General features: G+C 39.2%; 1 non-coding gene across 1 annotated transcript; it reads right to left on the reverse strand.

Annotated features, from left to right (window-relative positions):
- Window positions 1-13,433: 13,433 nt before the first annotated feature.
- LOC145607098 (small nucleolar RNA R71) lies at window positions 13,434-13,540 on the reverse strand. Its single transcript, XR_014105501.1, has one exon. It is a non-coding gene; the product is annotated as a small nucleolar RNA R71 (small nucleolar RNA).
- Window positions 13,541-20,932: the final 7,392 nt, after the last annotated feature.

Below are 20,932 nucleotides of genomic sequence, written 5' to 3' on the forward strand. Positions count from 1 at the left end.
TCAGCAGCAACACAAGCAGAGCCAGCAACCAGTAGCACAGCAGACAGCATGGCACAAAGCACCAGACAGCAGACAGCAAGGCACAGCAGTGCATTTCTCTTTTTGTACAATTTTATACAATTCAAATACATTTCCTTCGTATTCTTCTCGATTCATACCAAATAAAATTCCCTTTTTAGCACACTCAAATAAGCCCACACAATCTCTTTTTGGAAGTTGGTCAACCCTAAATAAAGTCGTTAATTGAAACGCATTTTACAAACAAAATCATTCTCCTTAAAGAAACTCCTATGGTGTCGCTGATTCTAGTGACTTCCTCAACCTTGATAAATTGACCTCCACCTTGAAAGCAAGATTGCTCAACCTCATTCAAATGACCCTATATGGATCGACCACCTCTCCCAAAAAAAAATATATAAACCTTCTTGAAACCTCGTATGAAATTTCGACCATGTATAAATGGACGTTTGTAAGAACTACGTAGGGTTTTGATCCGGGAGTGGATTCAAATCCCACAATGAACGGTACGTAGGGCAACTTTAATGCTCAAACCCACCATATATCGTAAGGTTTAATTCACTTTTATTTTACATTTGAGTGTGATTGACAATGTGGAAATTTTCATGTTTTTATGCATTAGTTTAAGGAAAAGTATGTGAATAATCATAACCAATTAACAACGTATTAGTAAGAGCTTGTTCGTTAGAACAGAGGAAGAGACGACTTCCAAACGTTCGATCTTCCTAACTTATACCCTGTACCTAGATCTTTAATTTTCCTAAGACCATACTTATATAGTGTCTCACCTAATGGAGTCAATGTCGTTTTCTATTTGAAAATGATCATAAACAAAAGACCGTCTCTATTCGGGCAAAAATAGAGTGGCGACTCTAATTTTTATTTTTTCAGTCAAATTATCGACTTACGTGGGATTTTGACTTCTAATTTTAATTAGTCAAAAAACGGGTACCACAAATTATGATAACTAGTTCTCTATGCTTAGCATACTCTATGATTCAATCAACCTCGGATATCTTGAAACGTGCATACCTCTATTGCTTAAGAAAGATGTTTATTCATTTGAAATGTGGTCATTTTTTAAAGTCCAATTCGTAAAGATTTCAATTTTGTTTTTCTTTCTTTTACTTTCCTTTTTGTAGTTTGCCTCATGTATGTTGGTGGAGAGTTATAGGTTAAGCTCTTAGGAAACCTTTACGAGACCTCACACGTCCTCATAGGCGAATTTGGGGTTTAAAGGGCTTGTTGTAGCTAAAAACAACTGTGATTCCTATGACAGTGAGTCTTAGTGTATAATCCCGTCTTATGTCTTTCTTTTTCTTTTTGAATAAGTCTTTCATCCTTATTCTTTCTTGCTTTGTTTTGCTCGAGGATGAGCAAAAGTTTAGCTTGGGGGAATTTGATGAGTGTCATTTATGGCACTCATTTGGTTCTCTTTAGGATGAATTTCACGCTATTCTATAGCTCTTTTACTTAGCTTTTCCTTGATTTTCCTCTTTATTTATTTTAGTTTAAATTTTCTTAGTTTGATTTCTTTCTTTATGCATTTCTTGGTTTATTTTGTTATTTTCTCTTTTATTTGCTTGTTTTCCTTTTATTTTTCAGGTTAAGGTCGTTATCCAAGTTTCTCGAGGCCTCTTCCTAAGTTCGGCATTGATTAGGATGTCTAGTGTTCTCCATTTGAAGCTCAAGCATGGAGAAGTGCAAGCTCCTAAAGTCCTTGAGCTGTGCATTCAAGCCGTAGGGGCATGATTTCTAGTCTTGAACCCGCAAACATGGAGTTTAGAAACTGAAAGGTTCCGTGTTTATCAAGAGCATTAAGTGGAACACACGAGGAGCATCGGAACGATAGGGAAGAGGGCTCCCCTGCTCCCAAGCGCGGGCGCGCGCGACCATGGAGCGGCCGTGTGGCCGCACCTGTCTGGGTCCCTGTTCCGTACCCAATTTTGCGCGACCGCGCTCCCCATTATGGTTGGTCGCGCCTGTATGGGTTTATATGGGGACGATCTAACTAACTTCTCTTAGATAGGTTTACTATATATAGATTCTCTTTCTAATTTTAGAGAGAGGAATTTTTTTCAGAAATTAGAATATAAATTAGGCTTAGAATTTTAGAGAGAGAAACTCTAGATTGTAGAGAGAGAAACTCTAGATTTTAGAGAGAAATTCTTGATTGTTGATTGATGATTTAAGATTGTTAATTCTAGCATTTCCTCCATTGAATTGAAGCAAGTTTGTAAGGATTTCTTTTACTTTAATGCAATTTTTAGCTTATCACTTCAATTGTTTTGTTGATTGTTCAAGTTTGAATTGAATTTGTGATTGAATTAGTTCTATTGATATGATGATGATGAAATTGTTGATTAGCTTAGTTTTGATCTTGATTTCAATGGATTGTGAGTAGTTCTCTTGCTACGGGAATGGTGAAGCATGTATGAGTGATGGATTGATGCTAATTGGGGGAAATTGATGAAGTTGATGTTGTGATTAAATTGGTTGATTGATTAAGTGCATGTGTGTGATTAATTGAAGAGTAGCTAACTTTGATTTGTTACACTAGAATGCATTGTAGGCTTGCATTGATACGGAAAATTGATATGTGGCTTGCTTTTGTCGATTGAGTAGGTTTGCAAGGCTCCTAGTTAGATTCTCTCGTAGTTGGCGCTAGCTTGACCTTTAGGAGATTAGCCTACCTTACTCTCTTGATTGCTTAGTTGATTTTCCCTCGCAACACTTAACTTAGTCATCTCCAATCCCAATTAGCTATGTCCATTCCGAGTACATGCGGATCCTATCCCTAGTACTTGTAAAATTTGATTTGAATTTGATTATTTGATTGTTTTGGATGCACACACCTCACTTTATTTCTTCAAAATAGCTTAGCTTTGACTTTAGCATTCATTTCCCATTCCTAGTGGTTCGACCCTCGACTTACTCTATGCTTTGTGTAGGAGTGTGTTGAGAGATTATAAATTTTGTTTTGACAAAGGCTAGATTAGTTTTCAACGACCTAGTCTCGCCCTAGGGTCATTAGGATTGATAATTATGTTTTAAAGAGTTTGAAATTGAATAAAACTACTCCCTTTGAGAATCCTTGTTTTGTACAAAGTGGAATATATTCAGATTTTATTTTCGTGCCTCATAATCTTTATCCAAATTTTATATGGTTGGATATATCTTGAAATTATCTTTCCAATGATATATTATAATATTAATTCCGAGCTATAACAAAAAAGATATGAATGAGATATGAAACTTTATCCAAAATTGGCACCTTTCTACTATTTTGGCCATATCTTTTTATCTACAAAAGATTTTAATCTGATTCTAATTGGGTTTAAAAGTAGACTTCAAGAGATTTCCAACGAAATATTATATGCCTTATTTGGACTTCTGGATCAAAAGATATGATAAAAACAAAAACTATCTTGCAGCGCCGGACGACAGGCCTGTTGCGCAGCGACAGACTCTGTCGCTCGGCGACAGAGGCTATTGCAGCGACATCGTCTTTATTCCTTTTTGAACTCCGATTCTTTTTTATCAAATCCGGACTGTTTTCATTATAAATAGAGTCCTTAGACCTCCGTTTTTTATCATCAATTCTCATCATCAATTATTCTCATCAATTCCCATCTAATTCTCACCAACTCTTATCAAGAAAATCTTGATATTCTCTCTCTTTCTAAATCAACCTTTTCACAAAAAAAATTCCGCATTCACAAGATCTAGACACGCCTAGACAAGTTCGAAGTTGCCTTCGCCCTAGATGTGAAAGGTTTGATTTCTGAGGGTTTGGTCCCAAATCTATTGTAAACTTTCTTAATCTCTATTTCAATTATTTGATTTAATTGTTTGATTATTATTTTCCTTGAAGTTACTAACGTGTGTATTTTGTTATTATAAAGAGATACGAGACATCCAAGTAAGTGTTTTAATTGTTTTCAATGTTATTATGATATAGAAATCATGTTTAGGTTATTTTATTTTGATTCCTAATATCATGTTAGGATGTTTTTCTTAGTATAATGTTTAAGGTAAATAATATAATGTCAATTATGATTTTTATGATGCTTCCTACTTTTTTTTTCCTAATATCATGTTAGTATCATGTTAGGTATAAAGCTTTGATCTTTGATGTTTAGTGACATGCTAGGGTTTGTTATTAATCTTGTTAATATCATGTCTAGGATCTTGCTATTATTATGCTTTAACATGATTATTTTTATAATTGTTATAATTATTATTATAATGATTATTATTATTGTTGTGTTGAATTATATAATTTAACGTAATTTGTTAATTAGCGAATTGTTTCACGTAATTTGTTAATTTACGAATTGTTTCACGTAATTTGTTAATTTACGAATTGTTTTACGTAATTTGTTAATTTACGAATTATTTCATGTTATTTGTTATTTGACGGATAACTTATATATAATTTGTTAATATCATGTTGCTTGATGGTTATTATTATTTATTGCTTGATCACACCTTTTATGCATGTTTAAAGGTAATTGGTACTTATAATCATATAAGATAATTAATAATCTTGTTTGGGGTTAATATGATTATAATTCAAGTGATCGTCAATAATAGTTTTGTTGTGGATTAATATTCAACCAACATAGATTAAACAAGTTTAGGGTAAACCTATTGATTGCATGTTAGTCAGAAAGCGCATATGAATACGAGAAGAATTAAGTAGATGCCTATTATTAGGGGTGGTTCTTTCTCTTTTAGATTGGATTTGTACTTTCATCCCCGAACTTCCAGTCTTGGTTCCAGACCTATTGGAGTTAACGATCTATGAAAGGGGTGTAACCTTAACCCTATGAACGGTTTACAAGTTCATAAAACTTGTTGGCGACTCTTTTGCTCTAGCTTCTTTCCCTTTGGACGCCACCATGCTTAAGTGTATGATCACAGTGGGGTTCAAGTTTGGGGTAATGCTTGAAATATTCCCTACAATACCACTTGTTCTTTTGGAAGTCTGGGGAAGAGACTATGTAAAACTTTGTTCTCTAATCCTTTCACTTGTTCTCTTTCCCCAGAGTCATCATATACCGGGAGTAGGTGGTCAAAGTAAACCAGCCGATCCCTCTTGAATTTGGAGTCCTGCTAAGGTAGTGCATATGAGCAAACGCCTTGAAGCTGGGCTCCACCTCCAGCATCTCACAGGCGACAACGTAGCCCAAAATGTTAACCCAAGAATTGGGGGCTAGTTGCCAGATACCCAGCTAGTATCCGTCCAAGATCCTCTCCACGGCCGGATAGAGAGGGAAGCATAGTCCTGCCTAGATGGCCGCCTCGTAGTAGCCGAAGCACTGGTCACCATAGCAGGCCATCTCAGGCCAAGTGACCGTGTCTGTAGCTTCTGGCATAGACAAAATGAACCCATGTCCCATGACATGGGTAGAAATAAACTTGGCCAGATCATCCTTCATGGTTAGCCGCCTTCCTTCGGCAACGTGGAAATAATAAGGAGCAAGTTCATGCCGCTTGTAAGCAGACGGTTCCTCCCAGCCCTCTCCTTTCTCAACGGAGATGGACTCTCTAGCAGCTTTGAGATTCGACTGCGCCTCCTCCTAGTCAAGGGGGACGTAGTTGGAGGATGATGACGCGGAGTCTGATCAAAGTTCTCTTTGGAGCTGGGGGCTTGCCAGCTGGTGCCAGCAGTTTCCTTCCCCAAATCATCATCCGGCGCCGATCCACTCGGCCCGGGGTTCTCATACTCTTCGTCACACTCCTCCAAGAATGAGTCACTTGGAGTGCTGACGGTGCTAGGGGGTTCCCTACTTATTTCAGAGACAGGCGCCCTAATGGAGCCGTCTGAAAAAACAGTTTCACTGTCCGAATGGTACCATAAACCATCCGTTCTATATCTCCTTGTCGTCTTCTTTGTTCTAGCCATCGTGTCTTGTAGGGGCATAGACATTGTCGGATTTGGAGATGTACTTAATTAAAGGAAAGTTCTCGAACGAGCATTCGGCACTCCTAAATCTAGATTCAGCCGTCCCCGGTGACCGGCTGATCGCTAATCTAGGTTGTGCCAGGTGCGTTTAGGAAACCATTTTTGATAAAGAAAAAATGCAAAGAAATAAGTAAAAAAGGGATCGGGTGGTTACCTTAGAAGAAGGTAACAAGAGGCGTCGGTCTGGGGCGTCTGGTTGAGCAGGCAAACTAAGATGGCCGACTGTCGGATGCTGAAGAAATCAAAGTCTTTGCAAGTCAAATTCAAAGATTCTCCCAAAGATTCACGCAAATGTGAATGCAAGGGAGGTCAACCCTTCTATTTATAGAGAAAGGGGGGTAAAATGTTCCAGGGTAAAACCCTAAAATAGAGTGAACAGTAAAAGTAAATTTTTTGGCCATTCATGGCCTGACACCAGTCACAGGCGTCATGTGCCAAGCACGTGACCCTTGTGAGGGGCAAATGTTTTGGGTATTTTATACCCGGTGAAGTGGCCAAACTAGATCCTGACATGTGTCACTGGAAGGGGCGCCACCTTGGACCTTCCAGATGGTGACACGTGTCAAGTAGATACAACCCTAATTTGGGGTATTTGATGATCCCAAGTGGACCAATAAGAGAGCGACACGTGTTGCCCTAAGAGACGCCCAAATGGCCTCTTAGGATGTGCGACACGTGTCACTCAAATATCACCTCTGAAATAGGCGCCGCAAAAACAGCGTGCCCTAATCCCTAAGTCATCACACCCTAGGGAGGGCACACTTCCCCAAAAAGACCCTATAAATAGGGACAGTTCCCTCATTTATGACGGGACGTCACATCAACATTTATTACAGAGCTGTCGTTCTCAAGAAACAGACAGCACCTGAGCTTGGAATCCAAGCAGATAACTTTATTTCCGCACGTTTTACTCCGAATACCGTACTAACTTAATCTTCGGAGGCGGTCCACAAACCATCCGGCGGTCCGTTTGCTTTGCAGGTACAAGCGACCTTGTAGAATCCAGTCTTGAGATGTAACTCTCCCGAGGGACATAGAAAACCCAAAACACTAAGCACCCATAGCCGGCTACAGGGGGAGCTTTGCTCATCACGTATGCAGGGGTTGCTTTGTTCTTCATTAAGTCCGGTTGTGGCATCGACTCATTGAGCTCGATGACAGGGGCTGCTTTGTTCATCCTCAATGTCGGCTGTGTATATACACCATTTTGGTAAAAAACAAAGGGGCATGCAACTAGTATATTTATGTATGCATATCAGCATATAAATAAATACATATAAAAGGAGAATAATTACTCCATTATTATACATCATTTCGGTGAGCCGGCCATGTGTCAAGCGACAATTATGAGCTTGTTAGATAAACGCTTATATATGTATAAATATATAAGTGCCAAAGCTCAATATGTCTTCCCAAGAGCAGCTCCATATTAATAAGGTTTTGGGAGCAAGCTCAAACAAGGTGATATAACTCATCAGCCAAAGTCGGCCCCCAAGACTGTTCTAGCCGCAAACCTCCATCTTTGCTCATCTATCCAGCTAGGTTGTACTAGTACTGTATGGCTACTTTGTGCCTTAACCAAGCCCGGCTGCGTGGTTGCCTCGTTCATCCTCAAAATCCGGCTGAAGGGGCTGTCTATGGTCATATTTCACTCAAAAATTTGAGCGTGAGCAAGGTAGTGATGAGTCGGTCCTCAATACCGATTGTATCATCATTAAAGAACTTCAATAATGTGATTTGCTCGATTGTAAGGCGGTTCAAGTTTTATCCTTAAGTCAGCCCGTTGTAGCATCGGGTTGTAACCAATCTGGCCCGACGGTGGCATTGACTCATTGAGCTCGATTAATCAATCAAGCCCGCCTGTCATCAGCCTTAGTTGGTCTGCCTTAGTCCGTCTGCAACTCTTAAGCTCCGCAAATGAGGAGCAGCCGAAAATCAAACGGCTGCCAAAGCCGACCAATATTTGAGAACTTGCGTCCTATCTTGTATGAGTTAGCATAAGAGACAAATGAAATTGAAAGCAAGCGCCAAATGCCGCATGGCGCTACAACAAGGAGCTTGTGATATATCCGGCTCCGATTCTTAAGCTTTTAAAGCAACTCAAAGACGCACCAAGCATTTGAATATTGGAGGTAACCATATAATATGATTTTATTCCCTCCAATAATATTAATGCATTAAGATAGTAATGATAGCCTTCATTATTATTGTTATAATTGTTATTATTTATTCATTGATTGAATTTCAATATAATCTGACGGACCGTCCAAACTCCAATAATAAACTAAGTTAAAAACTTAGTAGCTAAACTAACGTCCAAGTGACGTGAGGCCAATGTCCAGATAATAAACTAAGTTGAAAACTTAGTAGCTAAACTAACGTCCAAGTGACGTGAGGCCATTGGCCGGATAACAAACTAAGTTGAAAACTTAGTAGCTAAACTAACGTCCAAGTGACGTGAGGCGAATGGCCGGATAATAAACTAAGTTGAAAACTTAGTAGAAAATTCAACGTCCAAGTGACATGCGGCCAATGACCAGATAACTAAACTAGGCACAAAAACGCTTAGTGGCTATATAGCCGGTCTCAACCTAGACTAGAGGCCAATGGCCAGATGGTTGTTTGTTTTATAAAATCGTCTGTCCCAACATGGATAATGGCGTCCGGCGACACCCCTCCGGGTGCAATCGTTGCAGAGAGCAACCTACCTGTTTGCTCTACGTACCTATGCAAACGGCAAAGATTGAACGACCAAATTGGTCAACTCATAGCCGTCTGACCAGAACAGTCTAAAGAACGACTGAGTTTTCGAAACACCGGATGTCCTAAGACATCAGCCAGGTGACCAACCGAAGTTCTTAGGCTTTTCATTCCAAAATTTCATAAACACTCCCATTGGGGAAAAAAGAGTTGTGCAATGGCTATACAACCGTCTTGAAAAAGTCATGAAGCCAATGGCCAGATGGCTATATGACAGGCTAAAGTCGTATCACCCAATCAAAAGTAATTCCTAAATCCTCTAACTAATGTTGATAGGGAAGTAGAGTCGAATCCACGGGGAAACTGGTCTTTCTATTCCTAATTAATTAAAGCAATCTAAATTATTAAGTAACAAATTTGTTATTATAAAGGAGAGCTAAACTACTAAGAGTAAAAGTAGGAAGGAATAAAAGTAGGAGGAAAAATCAATGAAATAAAATCCTAAGGCATAGGTTCACCAATAAATAACATTCCAGGGTAAAACATAATAACCAATCATCAATGCATCAATTAATCAGATCATAAATGGCTTTCGCTACGTATTACAATCACAAAATTGATCTACCAGTATTAAATCTCATCTCTCGAATCTTGACTTAACCATTTATAAATTAACCTGCCTATTGAAACTAGACCAGAACATCAATTCTCATCTCTTGTATCTCGAATCAATATTGTAAAACTCATGCATAAAAGATCAGGCCTAATCTAGTCACATTGCATTAAATCAATCAATAGGAAATTAATCTAGCATTGACAATCAACAACAATAATAAATTACCCCTTCATATTATTTACGGATCCCCAAAAACCCTGGAAAGGAAACTACTCAGACATAATTAAATATAAACTAAACAAAGCAATTAAAGGAGACATGATGAAAGAAATAAAGTAAATAACTGATATTAAAGTAGAAAAAATCATTACCAAAATAACCTGGATTAAGGAGTTGAATTAAGAACAAAATTGTAGAGAGAGAAACTAATCTAAAACTAAGTAGAGAAAGAAAGTCTCAGAGAAGAGGTACTAATCGAAAGGATTAAAATCGTATTTATACCAAAAACAACTACTCTAAATTAAAACTAAAATAAATCTCCGGAATTAGCTGCTGAAAACCTCGCGCCCGATCGGGCGAAGGGCCGCCTGATTGGGCCCGCCTTTTCTCCACTATAAGCTTCTCTCGCACCCGGCCAGGCGCGAACTACTCTTCCCCGCCCGGCCGGGCGCGAACTACTCTTCCCTACCCGGCCGGGCGCGCCTTTGGGCGGGAGCTCTCTTGGCCGGGCCCGGACACTTAGGCACGTTTTGGACTTCGATTGGGCTCCGATCCTTCGGCCCAATCCGGATCGGGTCTTGAATACTTGGTCCAAATGCCTCGGAATCTCAAATGCTAAGCCTTTAATCATCAGTTCGATGACTCTCACCGGCCCTGGGCTATAAGAACTGGTCGTGCTCCTCCAATGCTCCTAGTCACTCCATAATATCTCGGGAAAATGCTTCAAAACTACAAATCCCTACAAAATTCAACCAAAACTACGAAAACATTATAAAACACCAATTAGTAATAAAAGTGGCTCTAAAGAGCCAAAAACACTACTAATTATGACCAAGGGATGGGGATAAAATACTATATAAAATGGACATATCATTATACATTTTTATAAATTCGCCTACTCCAATGTGAAATATGGCGTCCGGAGACAACCCTCCGGATGCAATCGTCGCAGAAAGCACTCTATCGTTTGCTTTACGTACGCATGTAGGCGGCAAAAATTGAACGACCTAATTGGTCAACTCATAGCTGACTGACCTGGGTAATCTAAAGAACGACCTGGGTGACCGACCGAAGTTCTAATCTAGATTACCTTTCGTAATTATACAAGTCCTCCCAATGGGGTAAAAGGACATTGAAAGTGTAATTGGATTACAAACACCCCATGCGAACATTTGTCTCCTGTCGTGTCAGGCGGCCATTAGCCTCCTGCCCCCAGGCGGCCATTTGCCTCCTATTCTATGAAGAGTCAAGCGGCCATTTGCCTCCTTCCCTAACAGGCGGCCATTCGCCTCCTACCTTATGGGATGTTAAACGTCTCAAAAATATTCTAAGTCACCCAAAGGTCATATGACCACCATAGTGGGGCTAAAAGAAATAAAAGTCGTCATCTGTCTAGTTTAGGCGGCAATCATTATTATGATTGATTAACTTAGAAAATATCATACCATTTAAGGTATCAAATTTTCTAAGTTAATCAAATCTCTCTTTTATTGAACTAGACATATGCCGTCCATAGAGCTTTTGAAAAAGCGGAAAATAAAGCCTTGATTTTGTAAGGAGTAATTCCTTTTGAAAAAGAAATTACCCTTTCCGAGGGGCTAATGTTTGGGGGTAAAAATACCCCCTATATGTGGACCAATGCAACCGCGACACGTGTCCGCAAACTCAACGCTCAATGAGCCAATTAGAGCATGACACGTGTCACTCAATTATAGAAGGGTGAAAATGGGCTTTAGGCCCACAACCTTAGAAACCGTAAAACGGTGGAAAGCCAATCTACTTAGGTTAAATAACCTAAGAGGCACATATCCCATTGCTCTATAAATACTGATCATTACATCAGTTTCACGGGATTCAATTCTCTCTCCAAGGGCAATGCCCCCCACAATTACTCTCCCTTCTCTACTTTCTCTAAAATACATTATTTCGATCACTAACTTAATCATCAAAGGTAGACCTCCGGCCCCCCGGGGTCCGTTCGCATGTTCCATTGTGGATCTGTCTCCCGCGGGAAGTACACGCCCTCCACTCGAGTACGTACAAAAAACCCCAAAACAACTGGCAGCTGATGTGTCTATTTTATATAGTATTTTACCCCCGTCCCTTGGTCGTAATTAGTAGTGTTTTTGGCTCTTTACAGCCACTTTTATTACTAATTGGTGTTTTCTAGTGTTTTTGTAGATTTGGTTGACTTTTGCAGGGAATTACACTTTTGGAGTATTTTCCCGAGATATTTTGGAGCAATCACGAGCACTGGAGAAGCAAGACCAGATTTTTATTGACCAGGGCCGGTTAGAGTCATCGAACCAGTGATTAAGGGCTCGGTATAGGTGATACCGGGGCATTTGGACCGAGTATTCAAGACCGGAAGAGGAAACCCAGATTGGCCCGAAGAATTGGAATCCAATCGTAGTCCAAATAGTGGCCCAAGAGATCCGCCCGGCCAAAGAGGCTGGCAACCGGAGGCGCGCCCGGCCGGGCGGGAGAAGCAAAGGTCGGCGCCCGGTGACGCACCCGGCCGGGCGCGAGATTCAACTTGAAGAGCAAAAAGGCGCGCCCGATCAGGCGCGTGTAAATATTAGGAGTTAATTTTGTCGTTTAAGTTTGTTTTAGTTTAGGATTTGTACGGAGTATAAATACTCCTCTGTAATACGATTTTAGGATCTCTCTCTATCTCTCTCTCTCTCTCTCTCTCTTCCTTTACTCTCTTAATTGTTTTCTTAGATTTATTTCTCTTAAACCTTTGTTCTTAATCTACTCTTAATTCCAGATTTATTTTGGTAACGATTTCTCCTCTCTTAATCTTAGTTGTTTATTTTATTCGTTTAATCATGTCTTGATTTATTGCTTTGATTAGTTTAGTCTCTATTATGTGTGAGTAGTTTTCTTTCTAGGGTTTATTGGGATCCATAAATAATATGAAGGGGTAATTTATTGTTGTTAATTATCAATGCTAGATTAATTTCCTATTGATTGATTTAATGCTCTGTGACTAGATTAGGCCTGATCTTTTATGCATGAGTTTCACAATACTGATTCGAGATTCGACAGATGAGAATTGATGTTTAGGTCTAGTTTCAATAGGCAGGTTAATTTATAAATAGTTAGGTCGAGATTCGAAAGATGAGATTTAATACCGGTAAATTAATTGTGTGATTATAATACGTAGCGAAAACCCTTTACAATCTGATTAATATATGCATTGATGAATGATTATTATATTCTACCCTGGAATATTATTTATTGGTGAACCTATGCCCTAGGTCTTTTTATATATTATTTTCTCCCTATTCTTGATCTCCGTAGTTTAGTTTATTATTCAAATTTATATATTGGTACTTCATAATCTAGATTATATTAGTTAATTAGGAATAGAAAGATCCGTTTCTCTGTGGATTCGACCCTACTTCCCTATCTACATTAGTTAGAGGATTTAGGAATTACTTTTGATTTGGTGATACGACTTTACCCTGTCAAAATTTGGCGCCGTTGCTGGGGAAACGGTTTTTATTTTTATTTCTGATTATTTTTGTAGTCTAGGTTATTTTCTTTTTGTCTCAGAGAACGTTAGTTCTTTGAGGCAAATCTCACATTTTCTTCTAGTTTTTTGTTTATGCCCAGGTGTTCCAGATCAGGGTACATCCATTCGATCCTGAGATCGAACATTCCTTCCATAGACAGAAAAATCTCTACAAGCAAAACCTGGCGGATTCTGGTGATAATAATAATCACCGCGATCCTCCGACTGGTTCTAGCGATTTAGAGGTATCATCTGACGCAGAATCAGAGATGGCGGTTCCAAAGAAGCTTAGTGATTATTCACAACCAAAGCTCACACTTGGTATAACTGACTGGGAAACTCTGGTTTTGAATTTTTATAACAAGTATTATCCTGTAGAGAGAACAGCCGTACTACGGAGTGCGATTCAGAACTTTGCCCAAGAAGCCGATGAATCTTTATATGAGGCTTGGGAGAGGTTCAAGGACCTACAAAGAGAATGCCCTCATCATAATTTAGCACAATGGCAGTTAATCCAAGCCTTTTATAATGGCATTGGAAATTCTTCTAGAATAATTTTAGATTCTGCAGTTAGTGGGAGATTTATGAATCTTAATGTTGATGATGCAGGTCAGGTTATTGAAGATATGGCGATACATAATTCCCAATATGGGAATCCTAGAGGATTTGCTAACAAGGGGAAACATAGTGTTGACTCTGTATCCTTCTTGCAAGCTCAACTGACCTCTATATGCCAAAAATTAGATAATCTGAGCACTGCTAATGTAGCTAATGTTTCTGCAATTAATAATAATTCTAATGAGGCTTTCTGTGAAAATTGTGGTATTATAGGTCATTGGGAACAAGATTGCAGGAGTTCCGTGGAGCAAGTTAATGCCTTTCAAGCTTATAAGCAGAATAACCCATACTCCAACACCTACAATCCTGGGTATCGGAATCATCCGTACCTTTCCTATCGGAGTACCAACGTTCAAAATCCACCACTTGAAGAACCACAGGCGCCACAGCAACAGCAGCAGAAATATTACCATCTCAATGCTGGCCAGAAGAACCAACAACAACAAACCTCCTCATCTTCCGACCCTTCTCTGGTGGAAATTAGAGCGATATTGGTTAATATGCAGAAGCACATGGAGAGTAGAGATGCGACAATTGATTCAATTCTAGCGCACAATAAAATTGTAGATAATCAAATTGCGCAACTTTCCGCTACTCTACAAGCTCGCCAACAAGGAGCTCTACCGGCACAGCCGAGCAGGCCTACGGATCAAGCCTATGCAATTACTCTAAGGAGTGGTTCAAATTATGAAGGGCCCTCTATGCGCAGAGTTGATGAACCTGATTTATTAAATAATGCTAATCTTGATTCCGTTAAACCAAACAATGTAGTTAATAGCCCTGTAGGGCTAAAGGATAGTACTAACATATCTAATTCTACATTGCATGGTACGACTCCAGAGAAGGTGGCTACTCCAGACAAGAGCAACAATGCTCCAAAGCCAATTATCAAACTTCCATTCCCCAATCGTCACTTGAAGACAAATTTGGATAACCAGTTTGGTAAGTTCCTGGAGATGGTAAAAGATTTGAAGGTAACAGTTCCCTTCACTGAATTAATCACACAAATTCCTTCATATGCAAAATTTATGAAAGAAATATTGACAAGGAAAAGGTCTATTATTGAGATAGAGATAGTAGCTTTCACTACAGAGTGTAGTGTCGTACTTCAAAATAAGTCTCCACCTAAATTAAAAGATCCGGGTAGTTTTTCTATCCCTTGTCATATAGGCAATCTAATGATTGATAATGCATTGTGTGATTTGGGTGCTAGCGTTAGTGTCATGCCATTATCTCTGTGTTCCAAGTTGAATATGGGTAAATTAAAAGCTACCAATATAACTCTACAAATGGTCGACCGTTCTTTCAAATACCCCTTAGGTGTTTTAGAGGATGTCCCCGTTAGAGTAGGTAAATTTTATATACCTGTTGATTTTGTTGTTCTTGATATGGCTGAGGATATGCAAACCCCAATTATTTTGGGTACACCATTCCTTAACACTGCAGGAGCAATCATAGATGTGAGAAGTGGTAAGTTAACACTATCAGTAGGGGATGATAAAATTGTTTTCAATCTTAATAATACCCCTAAAAGCCCCATGACTGAGGAGAAATATTTTAGTGTTAATGTGGTTGAGAATTATTCTAACAAGCCCCAAGCTCTTGAAAAAGATCCCTTGGAGGCGGTATCTTGTGTTGCATCCTTTTCAGATGAGATAGACAAATGGCAGAAGGAATTCGATGCAATAGAAAGAGCTCTGTACACTGTTGGTCTTGGTTTTGAGGACGAAAAGGTGGAATCAATCAAACAAGTTGTGCAATTTGAGCCTACGGTAAGTGTTTCGCCAGATCGAGTTGCAAGTGTTAAATACAATTACAATCTGAAGCAACCCTCGATCAAAGAAGGATCTTTAGTGTGTAGCATTGAAGAATCCCCAGTCCAAGTCAAGGAGGATCCACCAGATAAGGTGAATTGGCGCCCCACAAGGCATGTCAGGAAGCCGCGTCGCAGCCTAAACACCGCTAGACCGGGTGAGAAACCACCCGATCAAGCGTTAGGCCAAGGGTCCTAGTTGTTATACTTAGTAAGAAGGTCGTGCGGGACCTAGATAAACCAACGCTTTGCGGGAGGCAATCCGTATTTTTAATGCTTTTTAGACTAGTTTTTCTTTCCTTTTTCTTATGAGAGGAGAGATGAGAGAATTTAATGAGTTTTATGAGTGTTTGTACAGGTTTGAAGGAAAAGAGTTAGCCAAATTTTGGAGAAAAGAAGAAAATAAAAGTTTGACAATTTAGCCTCGGGCCCGATCGGGCGAAGCTCGCCCGATCGGGCGCGAGAGCAAGGTTTCGAAATCAAGTAATTTCGCCCGATCAGGCAATGGGCACCCAACCGGGCGCGAAACTCGTCGTATACGGACTAAATTGTCCGCCCGACCGGGCGATGGGCACCCGACCGGGCGCGAGAAGAGGTGAAAAATTCGAGCGTTAGATCGCCCGATCGGGCGAAGGGCGCCCGACCGGGCGCGAGAATCAACGCAAATCGGGCATTTAGATCGCCCGATCGGGCGATGGGCGCCCGACCGGGCGCGACAGTTGAAGTAAATTCGGGCTTAGATCGCCCGCCTGGGCGCGAGAACTAATTGAATCGAAAATTCCAGATCGCCCGACCAGGCGACGCACCGCCCGACCGGGCGCGAGGTCGTCCACCTCCTTTTCTTCTCTCTTTTCTTCTTTCTTCCTTCATTTCTTCTTTCCTCCATTACTTTCTCTCTCTAAAACTCAAATTCTCTCTACCATCTCTCTAAGATTTCTTCTTCTTTTCTCACCCATATTCAAAACTTTTTACATATTTGTAATCCCCTCTTCATCCACTACATTTCTATATAAAAATTTTCAGATTTTATTCAAATAAATTTTCATACCCATTTCTACCATGGCTTCAAAGAGGGCTCGGTCTATTTTCGGTAGGAGCTCCAGTTCGAGGGAGGAATACGACCCGGATTTGCAACTCCCGTATTGGCCGACGATCCGTATTGCTAGCCGAGAGCAAAAGGAGCGGCTAGAACACTTAATCGGGCGCGTGTAAATATTAGGAGTTAATTTTTTCGTTTAAGTTTGTTTTAGTTTAGGATTTGTGCGGAGTATAAATACTCCTCCGTAATACGATTTTAGGATCTCTCTATTTATCTCTATCTCTCTCTCTCTCTCTCTCTCTCTCTCTCTCTCTCTCTCTCTCTCTCTCTCTCTCTCTCTCTTCCTTTACTCTCTTAATTGTTTTCTTAGATTTCTTTCTCTTAAACCTTTGTTCTTAATCAACTCTTAATTCCAGATTTATTTTGGTGACGATTTCTCCTCTCTTAATCTTAGTTGTTTATTTTATTCCTTTAATCATGTCTTGCTTTATTGCTTTGATTAGTTTAGTCTCTATTATGTGTGAGTAGTTTTCTTTCTAGGGTTTATGGGGATCCATAAATAATATGAAGGGGTAATTTATTGTTGTTAATTATCAATGCTAGATTAATTTCCTATTGATTGATTTAATGCTCTGTGACTAGATTAGGCCTGATCTTTTATGCATGAGTTTGACAATATTGATTCGAGATTCGACATATGAGAATTGATGTTTAGGTCTAGTTTCAATAGGCAGGTTAATTTATAAATGGTTAGGTCGAGATTCGAAAGATGAGATTTAATACCGGTAAATTAAATGTGTGATTATAATACGTAGCGAAAGCCCTTTATAATCTGATTAATATATGCATTGATGAATGATTATTATATTCTACCCTGGAATATTATTTATTGGTGAACCTATGCCCTAGGTCTTTTTATATATTATTTTCTCCCTATTCTTGATCTCCGTAGTTTAGTTTATCATTCAAATTTATATATTGGTACTTCATAATCTAGATTATATTAGTCAATTAGGAATAGAAAGATCCGTTTCTCTGTGGATTCGACCCTACTTCCCTATCTACATTAGTAAGAGGATTTAGGAATTACTTTTTATTTGGGGATACGACTTTACCCTGTCAGCAGCCACCAAAACAGTCGTCCCCCTTGATCCAACTAGTTTCACAACAAACTCTCCCCTGGTTGGGGAACATCAACATCATCCATTTCTTCATCATCAGCAGAACGAGGACTTTCACCCTCATTGTCATTAACATCATCCTCTTCAACCGTTGCAGAAACAACACCCCCTATACCACCATGCTCTATATCCTCACCATCAACACCCTCCAACAAGGCATCCTTCAGACACTCAGCTGCAACCTTCTCAACATCAACCTCAGTGGTTTTCTCACCATCACCAGTTACATCGTTACTAGCTGCACCATTAGTAATGCTTTCCACCAAAACATTCTTATCCCCATCTGTTTTACCAACCTCCACCACCATGGTATCAACCTTAGAGTGTTTTTCCATCGATAAAGTTTTCTTAACAGTCATTTTCAGTGGTTTCCCTGTCGCGACCGATGCGGCCAAACTCTCTTTAAACATTTCATTCATACTATACAACATCTTACCCATTTTCTCATCAATTGCATCCATGAACTTTGGAGTTAACTGATGCACCACCCTAGAAACCATCTGTATACATTCAGAATTAACTAAGTAAGACAACCAACCAACCATGACTGAAAATCTTTTCAGCCGTAAAATTAAACTACAAATAGAAAAATTATAGTGGGAAACCAGATCAAGATCCAGCATCAATTACAACACCAATAACTCTTCGTTTTTATAAACCAAAAAATAATTCCAGACCTGCTCAGTGATCCCATCCACATCAACAGCAGGTGCATGTGCAGGAGCTATCACTAGACCGTCACGAGGTGCCAGCGGATGCTCTTCACCATAGGCAATATTCACGGACTGCATAGCAAACAAACTTAATCAAACAAATACACAACTACACAATAAACACTGATGTCATGTAAGAGAACAATGATTTTAACACTAACCAGTGACAGACCATAGTCCCCCATCTTCTTTTTATCATCTTGTACAACTTTGTTAATTTCTTCCTATGACCATGCCGCCAACCTCGGAGTCAGTCCCCGAGACTTAGGTACCCGATCTAGATGGTCAATATAAAAGATCTACAACATGGGATTACAACATGTATGCATTAAAGATTATGTCAACAACTAATAATAAACCATCCCTCCACTTGTAACAATCTAAAACATTAATCAACAACGATTTATAAGATACAGTACTACATTGCTTACCAACACAAACAAAATGCAACCTCCAGATCTTGCAACATAGCCATTTTCAATAAATTTCTTCTGGAACTTCCTCGCTGTTGTGCACAACCAAGAATAAGTCAAAGTGCACCAATCGTAGTTCGCAGCATCATATTAAAACAGTTAAAGCAGGTCCCAGAGAAGCAGTCAGATTTGATGTGTTTGTTGTGGTACACAATATGTACCCAAGAGCAACAACCAGAAATGCAATCTTAAACTTAGCCTTCTCCTTGTCTGTTTTAATAGAAAACAGCTTCCCTTTTTATCAACACGAATCATCGCAGTTGTAGCTGCTGTCACAAGAATGCTCTCCCCAGGCTTGCCAAACAGTCTAGGAATACGCTTCATTTCAACTTTCATCACTTCATCATCCTCCGGAATGGTAGATGGAACTGGCCTGGAACCCTTAGGTATACCAAGCACCCACTCCACCTGAGCTGGACACAGAGGACATATATTCTCATCTCCAAATACCATGGAACCATCTCCATCAACCCTTGACAACAGGTCGTAAGAAAATTTATGAGGCAAATATTCCAGTGGTATGCTTAACATCCCACCAAACCCCATTTCATTCACCAAATCCTTCCTCGTCTTATCAAATTGCTTAACAAAACTTCCAAATGCCTTTACACCATTCAGATTAAAAGCCTACACAATACAAAACAGATGCATAAACAAATTGATCTCATTCCAGATACATATCTAACCTTGTCCTAATACCTCAAAACACTATCACTTTAATAATGGTGGTACATTTAATTTATTTTCACATGATTACCTCAAATGCATAAACAACTCAAAAACATATTCAAGCAACATATCTAAGCTAGTCATAGCACTACATGTAATAAATCCACTATCAATAGAGTATTGGTGGTACAATACATTTCTTTAGCCATTAGTATTACTTGGAATCATTTTCAACAATATGTTAATAAAAAAAATACCACTGAGTACAATAATGGTACATTTATACATTTCTTTTCCCATTATTTTTACTTGGAATCATTTTCAACAATATGTTAATCAAAAAACACCACTGAGTACACTAATGGTACATTCCAACAACCTCAAATGTATCATTCATTCTCTAAGTGTATTTACACCAACACATGAGTCAACACAAATTAGATACATTACCTTCTGAGTCCTTCTAGATTAGGTTTTAGCAACAAGCTCTTCCTTCTTCACTAAATCACCTCGGTTTTTCAAAACATAACAAGAATTTTACCATGAATTTCATTAAATTCACAATACTTACACACTATGCATACAACAAGAATCACACCATTACCTTTTCCTTTTTAGCTGTTTTGTTTACTAATTTGCCACCCTTCCTCTTTCCATTTTGAAGTCGTTCGTGCAGCAACTGCATACATAGTTCCTGCCACTTGTTTTGTTGACTAGAAGAAGGAATATCATCCTCTTGTTCCTCACCATCTAATGAGTCTGAATCATCCTCTTCAGATCGTTTATCTTCATAACCGTCCCCAGTACTGGAATCCTCCAATTCCCCTTGCTCAAAATCAGGATCATAATCTACATTTACCTTCTTCTTGCCTTTATTAGCACCTTTGGGTTTAACCCCATCATTCATCTTCACTGATTTCCCCTACAACCCAAAAAATTACAAGAATTGGCAGCAATTAAGTACACATAAACCATAAACAAACAAAAAAACACAGTCAACACAAACACATCAACTCACCACATCCTTTCTACCACCAACACCACTTCCACCGGCTTCAGAAGATTTCCTCTTAGTCATTATCCAATCCTGCCATGTTAACACAAGCACTTAATCATCCATTTTCATACAACCAATGGAATCAATAAACTTCATTTACACAATGATTTCATCCTATATTCACTAATAGCTTAAAAAAGGGTTTCCAAACAGCTAAGATCAAACTCCAGAATAAGGGAGGACATCATTACCCTACTCACAAGTTCAGAATTTAACATACTTAACATTCCTTCGATGTATAAACAATTAGTTAAAAGTTTCAACCTCCTCATGCATGAATAACTAAATAAGAAAGTATAAAACGCATCCAACTAAGATTTACAGC

The sequence above is a fragment of the Chenopodium album genome, chromosome 2, assembly GCF_948465745.1.
Source record: "Chenopodium album chromosome 2, dcCheAlbu1.1, whole genome shotgun sequence".
NCBI classification, from domain to species: Eukaryota; Viridiplantae; Streptophyta; class Magnoliopsida; order Caryophyllales; family Amaranthaceae; genus Chenopodium; species Chenopodium album.